Source organism: Lactuca saligna, chromosome 2 (assembly GCF_052625555.1).
Source record: "Lactuca saligna cultivar CGN05327 chromosome 2, ASM5262555v1, whole genome shotgun sequence".
Taxonomy (NCBI): Eukaryota; Viridiplantae; Streptophyta; class Magnoliopsida; order Asterales; family Asteraceae; genus Lactuca; species Lactuca saligna.
Window position 1 is genome coordinate 8,813,930 of NC_136418.1, and position 15,668 is coordinate 8,829,597.

The window sequence follows — 15,668 nt, forward strand, 5'->3', positions numbered from 1 at the left end:
GTTGGAATATTGAAAGACCAACACACTTACACTTGTTCAAGAATTCAAATATGTTACAATCATTGTCAAGCAAACAAGAAGGTGTTAGGTATTTACTAAAGATTTTAAGATTTTAAATGAAGAGAGAACTACAAGATATATGAGGAAAAGAAATATGACTTAAATCATATCTAGTTGTATAAGTCTTAGCATTTGAATCATGAAAAACCACATTATATGGATTGCATTGTGAAGTACAAAGCTACTTTCAGAAAATACAACCTTTAACTACATGTTTTCAACTCTAAATTCGACATTGTTAAGGACCAATGAACATTGAACAACATGGTCTAGTATTATTGATCAGAAACCAATCATAGGAAATATAGAGGCTCTTTGAGATGCCAATATCATGCTTCACAATTCCACTATGGAGTCCATATTGTAAGATAAATGATTGATTTCATTCATAAATAATGAGGTTAAACCTCATATATATAGGGTTACATAAGAGGCCTAATCTAAACTCTAAAGTGTTTGGGCCTAAACCCTAATCACCAACATCCCCCTACAGTTTGATCGGGAGGGGACAATTAAACTGGAAAAACAAAAACATAAAACATAACATAAAGGAAGACATCGGCACTGGCGATGGCAGAGCTCTAACGATAACAACTAACAACTGCTTGTCGGAGAAAGAGAGAGAAGAAGTGACAGCCATCATCAGTTCCTTAATATAAGAAGAGAGGAGCGGTGGCAACGATAACTATCATGAAACTGGTGACAGAGGGATCCGGAGAAAGGCAGCGAGAAAGAAAGAGGGCTTGAGTTGCGGCAGACGGAGCCAATTCCAGCAAGATCAGCGACTGCAATGTTAATAGAGAAAGAAATGACTACAGATCAGAGGCTGCCTAGCAGAGAAGGTGCAATCAAAGAGAGGCAGTCTTAATATTAGAAGGGGATGAATCGGAAAAGAGATATGAAGAAGTGGCCAACCAAGGAGGAGGTAGAAGGTGAGGAGGCAAAAGTAGATGAGGCAGTAGAAGAAGCCGATGAAAGGGCCCTGGTTTGGTGTCATCCTGCTATTTTATTATTTATACGGAGAAGAGAAGAAACAGAAAAATAAAGAACATAATGATGGCACCTCCGACGATTATTAGAGAAGGTCGCCGGAGGTGGAGGGCGGCAGTGTCACACCCCCAAACCAGAATGGCGAAATCGCTCACGACATTCTGTCATAATTCGGAATCAAGAAGCTGCGAGAGGATAAAATCCAATTCACGACGTGAGAATTATGACGTTCACGACATTCTGTCATAATTTGGAATCTAGAAGCTGCGAGAAGATAAGATCCAATTCACGACTCGAGGATTATGACGCTCAAGATATTCTGTCATAATTTGGAATCTAGAAACTGCGAGAGGATAAGATCCAATTCACGACGTGAGCTTTATGACACTAAAGACGTGAGGTGTCATGGCCACCATCCGAAGCTAGGGACGCAAATGGCAAATCTACGGAGTGAATCATGAGATTCACGACTTGAGTCTTATGACACTCACGGCGTGAGTGTCATACAAACTTACTATAAATAGCATGTGAGCCATTCCGAAAATCTCACACCTTTCTTCATTTTTTCTCTCTAAACTTTCTCTCTGTAAGGGTTTTAACCCTACCCTAAGCCTAGGTGATCCCCTAGCACCCTAAGGAAGCCCCAAGGCTCCCAGAGTCTCGAGAAAAAGAGTCTTTCGGTTTCGAAACGCTGCTCAAAATAAAGCCTGATTTTCTTTAAATTCCGCTGTAAGTAAGCTACGCTTACGCAATTTTTAATATAGCTTTCAAATAATTATAGTAATGTTATAGGCCCTTAAAATAATTATTTGGGCTATTATTATGAGTTATATTGAGTGTTATTTAACGCTTATATAATAATAATAATAGCTAGACTATTAATTAGTCACCGTTGACGTTAGACTAAACCCTAGTGGAATTGATTCTAGGTTTTATCGAAGGAAAATTGTTTTGAGAGTATCGAAGCACTATCCAAGTGCTGAGTCACCACCTACTAAGGTGAGTGTATAGTCACTTTCACCTTACACATATATATGAAGTATTTTCTTTTAAATACGTGCTATGTGTAATTACATTAATTGTTTCATTAAGGTGACTGTTAAATAGATGTTTTATACAGGTTTTAAACTGTATATGTATTTTTATCTACAAATATGTTGGGTAAAACATGGGTAGATGAATTAGATGATGTGTGATGAAATAAAAGGTGATGAGAGGTATCGATGTTTAAGATGATCTAGTCATCTAGCAGAGTATATACAACGGCAACAGACTATTTTATATAGTCCTGTGGAACGTTAGCAGACTTGTAATCGGTAGGTATGTTTTCATAAGGTGTTCTTGAACTATATGTTCATTAGGTGTTTTTGAACTATGTGTTCATCTGTTAGTTCTTCTTTTTGACACTATTACGTGTTGGGGTACGGGAGCGTACGGGAGTACTTTATTAGTACCTTCCCTATACCTTTATTTTGAAGAGATTTGGAGTCTTTGTTTCTTTTATGAAGTGATTGGACAAGCTTCATGAGTCAGTGTTTCCATTCTCGATGCCGGATAGGAGTGAGTATGTGGTTATATACCTCATGATATTCAGACCACAGCCTAGGCATTAGTCAGTGTTTCCATTCTCGATGCCGGATATGAGTGAGTCTGGGGGTTATATACCTCACGATATTCAGACCACAACCTAGGCATTAGTCAACGTTTTCATTGCCGGATAGGGTGCGTCTGGGGGGTTATATACCTCATGATATTCAGACCACAGCCTAGGCATTGATAATTACCCCTGACTTAATTGTCTGGTGGTTCTTTCTTTTACGAACAAAGGTTTGTGGTTAAACTTAGTCCATTCATTTGATGTCTTCTTCGATCCTCGTTTGCTGTTAGGGAATTTCCGAAGCAGTTTCATTAGTTGGTTGTTCATATCGATCCTTTAGGCTAGATCTAGTAAGATCATTTTATAGGATCAGTATGTGGGGATTGACGTTGTTAGTGCTTGTAATATAAACCTTGGGCAGCGATGGACTTCGTGCCTATTCCTTAGGATGAATCCTTAGTAATGAATGATAGGTAAATCCTTAAGAAATGAATAAGATAATGGGGATTGGGTAATTGGGTTGATTGTTTGATGTTTAAGCATAATAAATTTATTTATTGTGGGGTAAAAACCCTATATGTTCACCAGGCTCCCAAGCCTGACCCGCTCAGTTTAATTGTATCATAGGTATCGATACGAAGTTGCTTTACACTGAGAGATTAAGGAGACATAGATCACCAGTGAAATGAATGTAAGTTCTCTTTATGCTTATGTTTATGTATTGACGATGACATCCCAAATGTTTTAAAATGAATAAAATACGTTTCTTTGGAAATGCTTTGATAACGTATTTATCGTGTTTTTCTGGGAATAAATTCCGCAACATTTTTTTATTAAAAGAGGTACTCTGATTTTCATAAAGCATAAACAAAATCGGTCTTTTCTGGCCGTGAAATTGGGGATGTCACACAATAGGTGTTTTGAAAGCTGTTTGGAAGGCCCAAAGTGCATCATCTAGCTTGTCCGACCACTCTTTCCGGTTGCTCCCCACCGATCTTTCCAAGATTCTCTTCAAGGCTCTATTAGTCACTTCGGTTTGCCCACTTGTTTGTGGACGGTAAGATGTCGAGAATTTATGAGTTACCCCATATTTCCTTAACACCTTCTCTAGTTGATCATTGGCAAAATGAGTGCCTCGGTCACTTATAAGGGATTTTAGGACTCCAAATCTTGAAAATAGCTTCTTCAAAAATCGCACCACCACCCGGGCATCATTAGTTGGTAATGCTTGTGCCTCCGCCCATTTGGATACATAATCCACCACCACTAATATGTATTTGTTGCCTTTGGACACGGGAAATGGTCCCATGAAATCAATCCCACAAACATCAAATACCTCACATACTTGAATACTTTGTTGTGGCATTTCATTTTGGGATGAAATGTTTCCCGCTCGTTGACATACATCACATTCTTTGACAAATTGAGCTGCATCTTTAAAAATTGTGGGCCAATAAAACCCAATATCAAAGATCTTCTTAGCAGTGTAGTGTGCTCCATGATGTCCACCGGTGGGCCTGCTATGACAATGCTCCATGATTTGTCGGCTTTCATTCCCGAACACACATCTGCATATGATTCCATCCGCGCAGCTTTGGAAAAGATAAGGCTCATCCCAAAAGTAATATTTTATTTCTGAAAAGAATTTCTTCTTTTGTTGGCGGGTAAGATCTTTTGGGATGTACTTGCTATCTAAGTAATTATCTATGTCCGCGAACCATGGCTCTTCTCCTGTGGTCACCAGAATGTATTCGTTCGGGAAGTCATCTCCAACTCTATCTTCTTGCAATTGCGGGTTTTCAAGCCTCGATAAGTGGTCGGCTGCTACGTTCTCCATTCCCTTCTTGTCGCGTATCTCGATGTCAAACTCTTGAAGAAGTAGAACCCATCGTGTCAATTTTGGCTTAGCATCTGCTTGGCAAATAAATACTTGATAGCGGAGTGGTCAGTAAAAACAATTGTTTTAGATAAAGCTAAATAAGGGTAGAATTTATCAAAGGCATACACCACAACTAATAATTCTTTTTCGGTGGTGGTGTAATTCTGTTGGGCCGGATTTAGAGTTTTGCTTGCATAATAAATGGGTCGAAAGTGCTTATCAACCCTTTGACCAAGGACAACTCCTAAAGAAAAATCACTAGCATCACACAATATTTCAAATGGTAACTCCCAATTAGGGGCAATAATGATCCGGGCATTAGTCAATTTATCTTTCAGGAATTCAAACGCCTCTAAACATTCTTTAGTAAAATTGAATGGTGTATCTTTTAAAAGCAATTGCGTTAGAGGTCTAGTTATTTTAGAAAAATCTTTTATAAAACGCCGGTAAAAACCCGCGTGTCCAAGAAAACTTCTAATGCCCTTTACATTAGTTGGTGGAGTTAATTTGGAAATGGTGTCAATCTTTACAATTACTGTTTTGTAAACCTTGTGGCCTATACCCTCCTTGACCATAAAGTGACATTTCTCCCAATTAAGAACTAAGTCGTTCTTTTCACACCTAGCAAGCATCAAATCAAGGTTATTAAGACAAGCATGGAAGGAAGATCCAAAAACAGAAAAATCATCCATAAAGACTTCGATGAATTTTTCCACCAAGTCGTGGAATATGACTGTTATGCACCGTTGAAATGTCGCAGGTGCATTGCATAACCCAAAGGGCATGCGTCGATAAGCGAAAGTCCCACTTGGGTAAGTGAAAGTGGTCTTTTCTTGGTCCATGGGGTCTATGGGTATTTGGAAATAACCCGAAAATCCATCCAAGAAACAATAGAAACTATGGCCCGATAATCGTTCTAGCATTTGATCAATAAAAGGTAAGGGAAAATGGTCTTTACAAGTGGTATCGTTTAGCTTTCGATAATCGATGCACACTCTCCAACCGGTTATCGTTCGTGTCGGAATAAACTCATTCTTCTCATTGGTTATGACCGTCATTCCTCCTTTCTTAGGCACCACTTGGACCGGACTAACCCACGGACTGTCGGAAATAGAGTAAATGATCCCCGCTTCTAAAAGCTTGACTACTTCCTTCTTGACCCCTTCTTGCATGTTTAGGTTTAATCTTATTTGGTGCTGTACAACCAGCTTGGCTCCTTCTTCCAGGTTAATCTTGTGTGAACAATAAGAGGGACTTATTCCCTTGATGTCGGTAATTTTCCATGCTATGGCCCGTTTTCGCTTCTTCAATACTTGAACTAGTTCTTCTTTTTTAGATTCGGAGAGGTGAGAGGCTATTATTACTAGCTTTTGATGGCTATCTTCCAGGAAAGCATACTCCACGTGATCTGGTAACGTTTTGAGCTCGGTTTTTGGGTTCTACATGTTGTACTCGCCGAGTACAGGAAAGGAACTTGGCAAGTCAGATGCTGAATTTACGAAATCCACCTTTTCTGCACATGAACTCGACGAGTAGATCGGCCCTACTCGCCGAGTAGCTTTATCAGATTGCCTTATTAATTCTTCATACTCTGCTTCTTCCAACATCCTCTCGATCTCCAGTAGGTCTTTTTCAGCATCGAATTCTTCATTAAAGACAGTGGACTTGTTGGAATCTTCACTATCACACTTTTCCATCAACTCATCAAACATATCCATCGAGAATGCCATGTCATCACTATTCCTTGCATGCTTCATAGCTTGATCAACCCCGAAAGTGACTGAATCTTCTCCTACCCGTAAAGTAAGCTTTGAGTCTCTCATGTCCACTATAGCACTTGCCGTGTTGAGGAAGGGTCTTCCAAGGATGATCGGGACTTGAGGATCTGCCTCCATGTTTAGAATTATAAAATCTACAGGAAATACAAACTTGTCCACCTTGACCAATAAGTCTTCACATATTCCTCTTGGAAATGTGGCTGTCTTGTTTTCCAAGTGAATTGCCATGCGAATTGGCCTTGGTTCCGGGAGATCTAATTTCTTAAAGAATGAGTAGGGCATGAGGTTCACACTTGCTCCCGAATCAGCCAACGCATGGATGGTGGCCAAGTTGCCAAATTGGCAAGGCAAAGTCAAGCTTCTCGGGTCACCTTTCTTCTTTGGTAATTTGTTTAACATGGCAGTTGAGCAGTTTTCATTAAGAATTACCTCTTTCACCTCCTTCATCTTCCTTCTATTTGTTAGAAGCTCTTTGAGGAACTTTGCTTATTTTGGCATTTGAGCGACGACTTCAATGAAGGGTATGTTGATTTGCAGAGCTTTAATGTGGTTTAGAAACTTCTGGCACTCCTTTTCTTTCTTTTCTTTCTTAACTTGGGATGGATATGGCATTGGAGTCTGAAAGGGCTTTTCATGAACGTGGTCTTTCAAATTTTGTAGTGGACACGTCGAGTCCATATTATGGACTCGGCGAGTAGGGTGTGTGTCATGCAGAATTTTATTTTGGTCCCATTTTTCTGCATCCTCCTTTTGCAAGTCTTTGGGTGCTTCATTCTGAATGGGTGCTAGAGGAGTAATTATCTTCCCACTTCTTGTTGTGACTATGTTTATGTGCGCGACTCGTGGGTTGTTTCCAGTTTTACTAGCAAGTTCGCTGGGTGATCTTTGGTTGATTTGTTGAGCAAGTTGCCCAAGTTGCATTTCAATGTTGTGGATAGATGCTTGCTGATTTCTAAGCATGGTTCTTGTTTCTTGGATTGCAACATCATGATCATTGTGTCTCTTTTCTAAAGCAACTACAAATTTGGTGAGCATCTCTTCCAAACTTGGTTTTCTTTCTTGTACCAGGTCCTCCTTTTGGTAAAAACCCCTTCCCTTTTGCTTGTACTTCTCCTCCTTAGCCTTCTTGTACTCTTCATAAGGGAGCCACTCCTTCTTTGGTTTGCGCCAATCTTCATCATATCGGTCCCCACTTGAGTAACAAACTTGCACCTTTTTGTTGCCATTTTCATCCAAGTCTCAGTCTCTAGTAAGATGAGGCCCATTGCAATTCTCACAACCCACCCGAATAACATGGATCGTTTGATCCATTTTATCCATCCTCCTATCCATGGTTTTTAGCATAGGCATGACTGCTGACAAGTCTTCTGAAGCTGCATAGGCGGCCCCCTAGTCACATCATTTCTTGGATTATGGTATTCTCTAGAATGCTTATAGAATTCTTCAATCAATTCTTTGATCACCGGGGGTGGCTTATTAGCGGGCCTTGCGAGTCAAGTAATTTCCTTGTTGTGACATTGACTTCGTCATAGAAGATGGAGACTTCTTGTTGGCTATTAAGGTCATGGTGTGGGTAATTCCTTAGCAGGCTCTTGTACCTCTCCCAAGCTTCATATAGTGACTCTCTAGCTTGTTGTTCAAAGTTAGAAATGGCCTTCTTCAACTTGGCTATTTTAAAAGGTGGTAAAAGTGGTCAATAAATTCTTCTTTCATCTTAGCCCATGTGGTGACCGACCCGGGAGGGAGTGACTTGAGCCAATCTTTTGCAGCACCCTTGAATGTAACTAGAAGCATGCGAAGTAGCTGGGTCTCGCGAGGCACATTTGGAACATTAAAGTAATCAGCTACATCATTGACTTCATCCAAGTGCTTGTAAGCATCTTCGTGGTCTTTTCCATAGAAAGGAATCTCCTTTAGTTGAGCGAGTATGTGGCCCTTTAGTTCGAAAGTAGCAGTAGCGGGAATTGCGGGTTGCACAAGTCCCGGGCTGGTGTCATCGCGGATCCTCTTCTTCCACTCTCCCATGGGAATTTCATCAATGTTAGTAATGGTAAGAGCTAACTCGTCGCCAGAATCGGAGTCGTGCCCGTATGTAGGTTCTTCTTCCTCCTCGGTGTCGTACTCGGTGTCTTCTTTGATCGGGTATTCGCTTGCTAAGATGCGTTGGATGCTCCTGATTTGCTGCTCTTTTTCTTCCCTAAAACAATCTTCAAGTTAGACAAAGGTGACATCTTAGGTGTATTTGAGCTCTCCACGTCCTTGCCTCTGTTCTTTCTCAATGCGGATTCCGGGTCTTCAAACGGGGGTACCAGCGGAGTGTTGGATCCTCTGGTCATGAAAGTCCATAAATAAAACAAGATAAACACGCAAAAAGAACAAAAAAAATGCAACTTAACTAAATAGAAAAATAAATATCAAACAGCAGGCTACTCGCCAAGTAGGCACAAATGCACTCGACGAGTAGCTTGTTATTTAAAAAAAAAACAAAGCTAAAGTTAATAATTCTAAAAATTCTAAAAAAATTCTAACAAATTCTAAAATCTAAACTACTTACTATTTGACTGAAACAAATTAACTTTGTGCCAGAAAACTCACACAATGGATCGATAAAATTAGGAATTAGATTAATTTTTAAACCGTTCCCCGGCAACGGCGCCAAAAACTTGATGTGTGTAAAATGCACTGGTTTTAATCCTACTTTTAAGTTATAAATTTAGCACACAAAGGCAGTGAACCTGTTTTTTATTGGTATAGCTGGATAAGTAGAGTGTCGAACTCAGGGAACGAAAATTAAACTAACAACTAATTTTAACTAAGCAAATAATAAAAGTAAAGGTTTTTCTCTAGTTTTACAAGACTAGAAACTTAAACAAATCACCTAACACAAGATTTAACTAAAAGCTAACAAGTAAAAATTCACCAAATTTTGATAAAGAGTTTTTGTTTAGGTCCACCCAATTCACTCCTATGGTTATTTTTATAGTAATGTGATATATTAATTGTTATTGGTTACCAACTATAGTGGTTAGGTTCATATTCACTAATACAAACCCTTAGATAATTAATCAATTCAAGCAGTGGCCAATTGTTTAAACTAATTAATTCCCTAGTTCAATTATTTGGATTAAATAAGATTTGTAATTGGTTAACCAAATGGGCGATTCAATTAACCTCTTGTTTGTTGGTTTGTCAAACTAATTAATTCCCTAGTTCAATTATTTGGATTAAATAAGATTTGTAATTGGTTAACCAAGTGGGCGATTCAATTAACCTCTTATTAATTCTAGTTTCATGTTCATTATTCCTAGTCATATGATAGAGTGGTCACATAAACATATGATGTTAACAACTAAGAGATGTTCATGCAACTTAATTGTCTTCCAATTATGTAACGCCTGCGTTTCCAAGCTAGACATTATCATTGATGTAATAGTCTAGGTTAACCCTTGTAACTCTTTTTGAAGTATTAATGATGAAATATTTGAGTATTATGTGAAATATGTGTTTATTTTCTTAATTATTATAATTTAATGAATTAAGAATAAAATAAGCGTCAAATTTGAAGTGTGGGATAATCCCAATATCTTTTCATTAAGATGTAATGGTCGAAACAAGGATTCCGAAGATATAAAGAATGCCGAAATCCGAGTTATAACGAAGAAGTTATGACCTGTTGAAATTTCGCGACAGAACCAGCAACGCTGAATGACGTAAAAAGTGAAATTTACATTAGAGAGATATTTAGCCTTAGTGATCTAAATGAAAGTCGTAGAGTTTGTTAAACCGAGAGCGTGCATAAAAAGAACGCCCAAATCTGACTTCGTATGAGGAAGTTATAATTTTTCGAAGTTTCGACTAAGCAGTATGCAGCCCGAATACTCGATTTGAGATCGAGCGGTTTTTAGCCGAAACAATCTAAATGATAACCGAAGGTCTCGTTAATAACAGTAAAATGATAAAAAGATAGGCGAAAACGGACACCGGATGAAGAAGTTATGAATTTATAACGGAATTTTCCTGTCTCAGCCTACTAAAAATAAATTCAAAATTAGCCGATGGAGTCTAAACGAAAGTTGTAGATCGTAGTCTCACCTACGCGTGGATATAAAGAACGTCAAAAACGGAGTTCGTATGAGGAAGATATGAATTTTTGAAGTTTATTAAATATTTTCGATATTTAATTTAAATATATATATTAACCGATATTATCCATGGGGGAGTCAACGACCCTATCCTCATTACGCCCAGCGTAATTTCATATTACACCCAACGTAATTTGAAGTTCCAGCCCCTATAAAAGGATGTCGAGGGTAACCGAGTTGTTTGCTCATTTCTTCCCTTTTTCTCGTGTTTTTGCATCGTTTTCCGTGCAAGAATTATCCTGAAGCACCGGTATCATTCCCGAGCCCCGAAGCAAGTCTCGAAGATCCTGAGAAGTGCGATTCCCGAGCCGAAGCTCTGCCCGCGAGGAGTCCGGTTTTTGTGAAGATCTTCCAGATCTGCCGAAGAATACTACTTCTACAAGTCGTAGTGTTGTCCGATCATCTTCTGATCAAGTGAGTGTGTGGTTACTTTCTTCAAACGCATAATTATGAAGTATTTTATACGAAATACGTGTTATGTGTATATTTTGTGTTATATGTGTGAATGCATATTCACTTTCTTCTATCTCATAGATATGATTTATTCTCTATGAAATACGTGTTATGTGTATGTGTCTCATCTGTTGTTTGGAATATGTATTGAATGAGAATGTTATACAGGTTTTAAACTATGTATAAAAATATATATTTTTATCTACTAATATGTAGGGTAGAACATGGGTAGATAGTTGTGTGATAAACAGATGAGAGGCCTCGATGTTGTTTTTGATTCAGTCATCTAGCGGAGTTTAGATGACGACCACAAACTTTTCTAGACAGTCTTGTGGAACGCTAGCAGGTTCGCCACCTGTAGGTGTTAATGAACTTGGGTGTTCATTCTCTGTACTCCATCCCCCTCATGGTTGCCTTATTTGACATATATTGCCGGGAAACCCCCGAATGCATGTGTTGTCGCCCCGATGAAATATTCTAAGACTAGGTCCCTTGTGTTAGTTGTTTTAGGGACGTAAAGTGAGAATAACGGGAATGGGTAATTGGGTTATTGTTGGTTGGTGGAATTAAATATAATTATTTATTGTGGGTTGAAAACCCTATATGCTCACCAGGCTCCCAAGCCTGACCCACTCAGTTTTATTTGTATTACAGGAAGTGGCGCAAGGGCATAAGATGGATGAATCATCAAGTTGTTTTGTTTACAAGTCTGTATATGTATATATTTTTTGAATGACTTGTAATGTTATCGTTTATGCTTTATGTTCTGTATCGGAACATGACATCCCAAGTTTTGATTATATAATGAAAATACATTTCTTTATGAAATGCTTTGGTAAATATTATTTTATCATACTTTGTTTTTGGGAACAAATTCCACAAGTCTTTCAAATCAAAAGGATTTACTCTGAAATTATTTTAAAAGCATAAATGAAAATCGGTCTTTTCTGGCCGAGATTTTGGGGATGTCACAGTTGGTATCAGAGCATTAGTTTAAGCGAACTAGGAATTTGTGTGATTTCTAGACTTAAACTTAAAATGCTAAGTGAAATTTTGAGATGTGTGTCTGTTATGTTTTAGACACGAGCACTAATTTATTTTAGGAAAGTTGCCTAAAATGTTTTTATGTGCTAAATGTTATATGTTGCCATATATGATATTATTTGTTCGGATCTATGGTCTGTTGCCGACCGGATCTGGAGACCTTATGTGTGTAGGATTCTAAGCATACGTCTACGATATTAGAACTAGCATGTAAACATTTCGGAGTGATAATGATGATTTGAATATCTATCGTGATTGAGGATCTAATTTCACCTTATTCGGTGTGTAGATCAAAATGATGAGAACGAGGAGTGGAGTTGGAAATGCTGATGAAAACAGGAATCAACCACTAGTGGTTGAACAATTACCTGTTATAGCTGCAGCACCTGAGCCAATAACAATAAATGATGATTCAAAGAATGTTGGATCGTCAAATGGAGGAGACTAGGTGGTTGCTTCAACAGAATCGTGAAGAACTGTCAATTCATGTGGAAGAGCCCGAATTAAATGAAGGGCACTCGGAAGGTGGAAACTTCAGTGGGTCTGTTGGTTAAGCCAACCCACCGATAGTTAGGCAAAACAACCATGATGGAAGGAATGATGGAATGGGATGCAAGTACAAGGACTTTCTAACTTGCAAACCATCGACGTTCACTGGAATGGAGGACCCGATCAGAGTGATGGATTGGATCTCTGAAATGGAGTTAGCCTTCATGACTTATGGCTGCAGAGGCAAGTTACAGACTACCTATGCAGTGCGTCAGTTCCGAGGTGGATCCGTTCGTTAGTGGAACACTCTAGGGAAGACTTTAAGCCCTAATGATCCACTGCAATTCTCATGGGAAGAGTTCTTGGTGCATTTCAAGCGCAAGTTCTGCTCGGCTCAAAATCTGTTGGAATTGGAGAGCAAGTTTCTGACATTGACAAAGGGCAACATGTCAGTCGACGAATATACTAAAAACTTCAATGACAAGATGGAGTTTGCCTTGCACATTGTTCCAGATGAGTTGACAAAGGTTGAACGGTACTCAAAGGGACTCCCATGGGAGTACGCAGTGCCAATTCGTCAGGCACCTACTCTAGAGGCAGCTATTTGGGCTGCCAATCTATTGAGAACATGATTAAAGGGAGAACCACCGACAAGGTTGAGGTTGGTGAGAAGAAAAAGTTTGAGGGAACATCTGGTTCCAGTAAGAGAAGCAAATTTTCGATATCTGATTCGAAAAAGTTTGGAGGAAAAAGAGGCAAAGCGAAATGGTGTGATAAGTGTAAGAAAAAGCACTTTGGAAAGTGTAGTGAGGATGTAACTAGCTACAAGTGTGGAAAAATTGGGCATTTTGCCAATGAGTGTCCGTCCAACAAAAGGATGTGTTTTGGTTGCAATGAAGGGGGACACATTTTGAAAGACTATCCGAAGAAGAAGGAGGCAGCTAAGCCCAACATTCCACCAAAGCCGAAGGAGAGAGCCTTCCAGATGACACTTGAGGCTGCTAAAGATGAAGCTGATGTCGCTTCAGGTACCTTTCTCGTAAACGAATTACCTGCTCAAATTTTGTTTGATTCTGGAGCCAACTACTCCTTTATTTCGCATGAGTTTGGTAGAAAACTAGCTTTGCCTATTGATAGACTAGATAATGCTTTATTAGTCGAAGTTGCTAGTGGCAAGTTTGTACCTGTTATCCATCGTATGAAAAACATCTTAATCGACCTTAATGGGAATAAGTTTCACGAGGAATTATTGCCTATTGAACTTAATGGTTTCGACGTCGTTATTGGAATGGATTGGCTTAGCGCCAATGACGCCGAGATATTATGCAAGAAGAAGATAGTTAAAGTAAACTCGCCAGGGAAAGAGTCATTTATGGTGTATGGGGACAAACGCAGAGTGAATTCTGGAATCATTTCCCTAATGAAAGCTAGAAAGTGTTTGACCAAGGGATGTACATCATATTTAGCATTCGTGATTGATGCTAAAAAGGAAAAGAAGGTGATGCAGAGTATTCCAGTGGTGTGTGATTATCCGGAAGTATTTCCCAAAGATCTTCCTGGATTACCACCTGATAGACAAGTGTAGTTCAGAATAGACTTGTTACCAACAACCACCCAATAGCAAAAACACCTTATCGATTAGCACCGACAGAGATGAAGGAGCTAATGATGCAACTTCAGGAGTTATTGGACAAAGGTTTCATTAGACCTAGTTCATCACCCTGGGGAGCTCCGATGTTATTTGTGAAGAAGAAAGATGGAAGTATGAGAATGTGCATCGATTACAGAGAGTTGAACAAGGAAACAATAAAGAATAGATATCCGTTGCCGAGGGTTGATGACCTATTTGATCAATTGCAAGGTTCGAGCTATTTCTCAAAGATCGATCTTAGGTCAGGATATCATCAGCTAAAAGTAGGGGAGCAGGATATAGAGAAGACTGCATTCAGAACATGATATGGACACTACGAGTTCTTGGTTATGTCGTTTGGACTAACTAATGCTCCAGCAGCATTCATGGATTTGATGAACAGAGTTTGTAATCCGTTCTTAATAAATCTGTGATAGTGTTCATAGATGACATTATGATTTACTCGAAAAGCCAAGAGGAGCATGGTAGACACTTGCGAGAAGTGTTAGAAGCATTGAAGAAGGAGAAGTTGTATGCAAAGTTCTCCAAATGTGATTTTTGGATTCGAGAAGTCCAATTTTTGGGTCACATGGTCAACCAAGAAGGGATAATGGTTGATCCAGCAAAGATTGAAGTTGTAATGAAGTGTGAACAACCGAAACGTCCCATAGAGATCCGAAGCTTTTTAGGATTAGCGGGATATTACCGAAGGTTTATCCAAGGCTTTTCTTCGATTTCTACTCCATTAACAACTTTGACCCACAAAGGAGCTACTTACGCTTGGACTGATAAGCATAAAAAAGCATTCGAGAAGCTAAAGAAGAAGCTATGCGAGACACCGATACTTTCTCTACCTGATGGAGTTGAAGACTTCGCTGTCTATAGCGATGCGTCTGGGGTTGGATTGGGTTGTGTTTTGACCTAAAGAGAAAATGTAACAGCCCGGAATTTCAGGTATTGCTTTAAACTAGTTTTGGGGCATATTTAGGAGGGGACTCGGCGAGTTGGTGCCTGACTCGCCGAGTAGGACCACGGCCTTGGACACAGATTTGCGACTGGACTCGACGAGTCCATTAGGGACTCGGCGAGTCGACGCTGTTCAGCTGAAACCCTAGCCGTTTTGATTCTGGATCGTATATAATGTCTTTAGGGCCGTCATGTCTCGTCTTTTGGCCGATTGAAGATAACCTAGACGACTGTGGGCATCTGGAGCAAGGGAGAAGGCTAGTGGAAGCTTGGAGAGGTTGTTAGGCAAGGAGAGGCAAGGTGGTGATCAAAGGAGGATCAAGGGTTGAGCTCTGAAGGTTGGGGACATAGGGAACACGTTTTCCAGGTAATCCTCGGATCATTTCTGTAGTTTTGGTGTTGTACACGAATCTAGGGTTTAGGAAACCCATTTAAGGATTTGATAGATTATAGTGTTGTTACTAGTGTTTTAATCCCAGTAATAGTATGTGTAAAGGTCCAGGAAGTCCCATATCTATATATTACGGAATCATGCGAATTACAGGAGGCAGTTGATTGACTGCATGGCGAGGACTCGCCGAGTCCAAAGATCAGACTCGGCGAGTAGCTTGAAGATTCACTAGGACTCGCCGAGTTTTTC

General features: G+C 39.4%; 1 non-coding gene across 1 annotated transcript; it reads left to right on the top strand.

The window, feature by feature from the left end:
• The first annotated feature begins 7,863 nt into the window (after positions 1 to 7,863).
• LOC145033183 (small nucleolar RNA R71) lies at positions 7,864 to 7,970 on the top strand. Its single transcript, XR_013677420.1, has one exon. It is a non-coding gene; the product is annotated as a small nucleolar RNA R71 (small nucleolar RNA).
• The last annotated feature ends 7,698 nt before the right edge of the window (positions 7,971 to 15,668 follow it).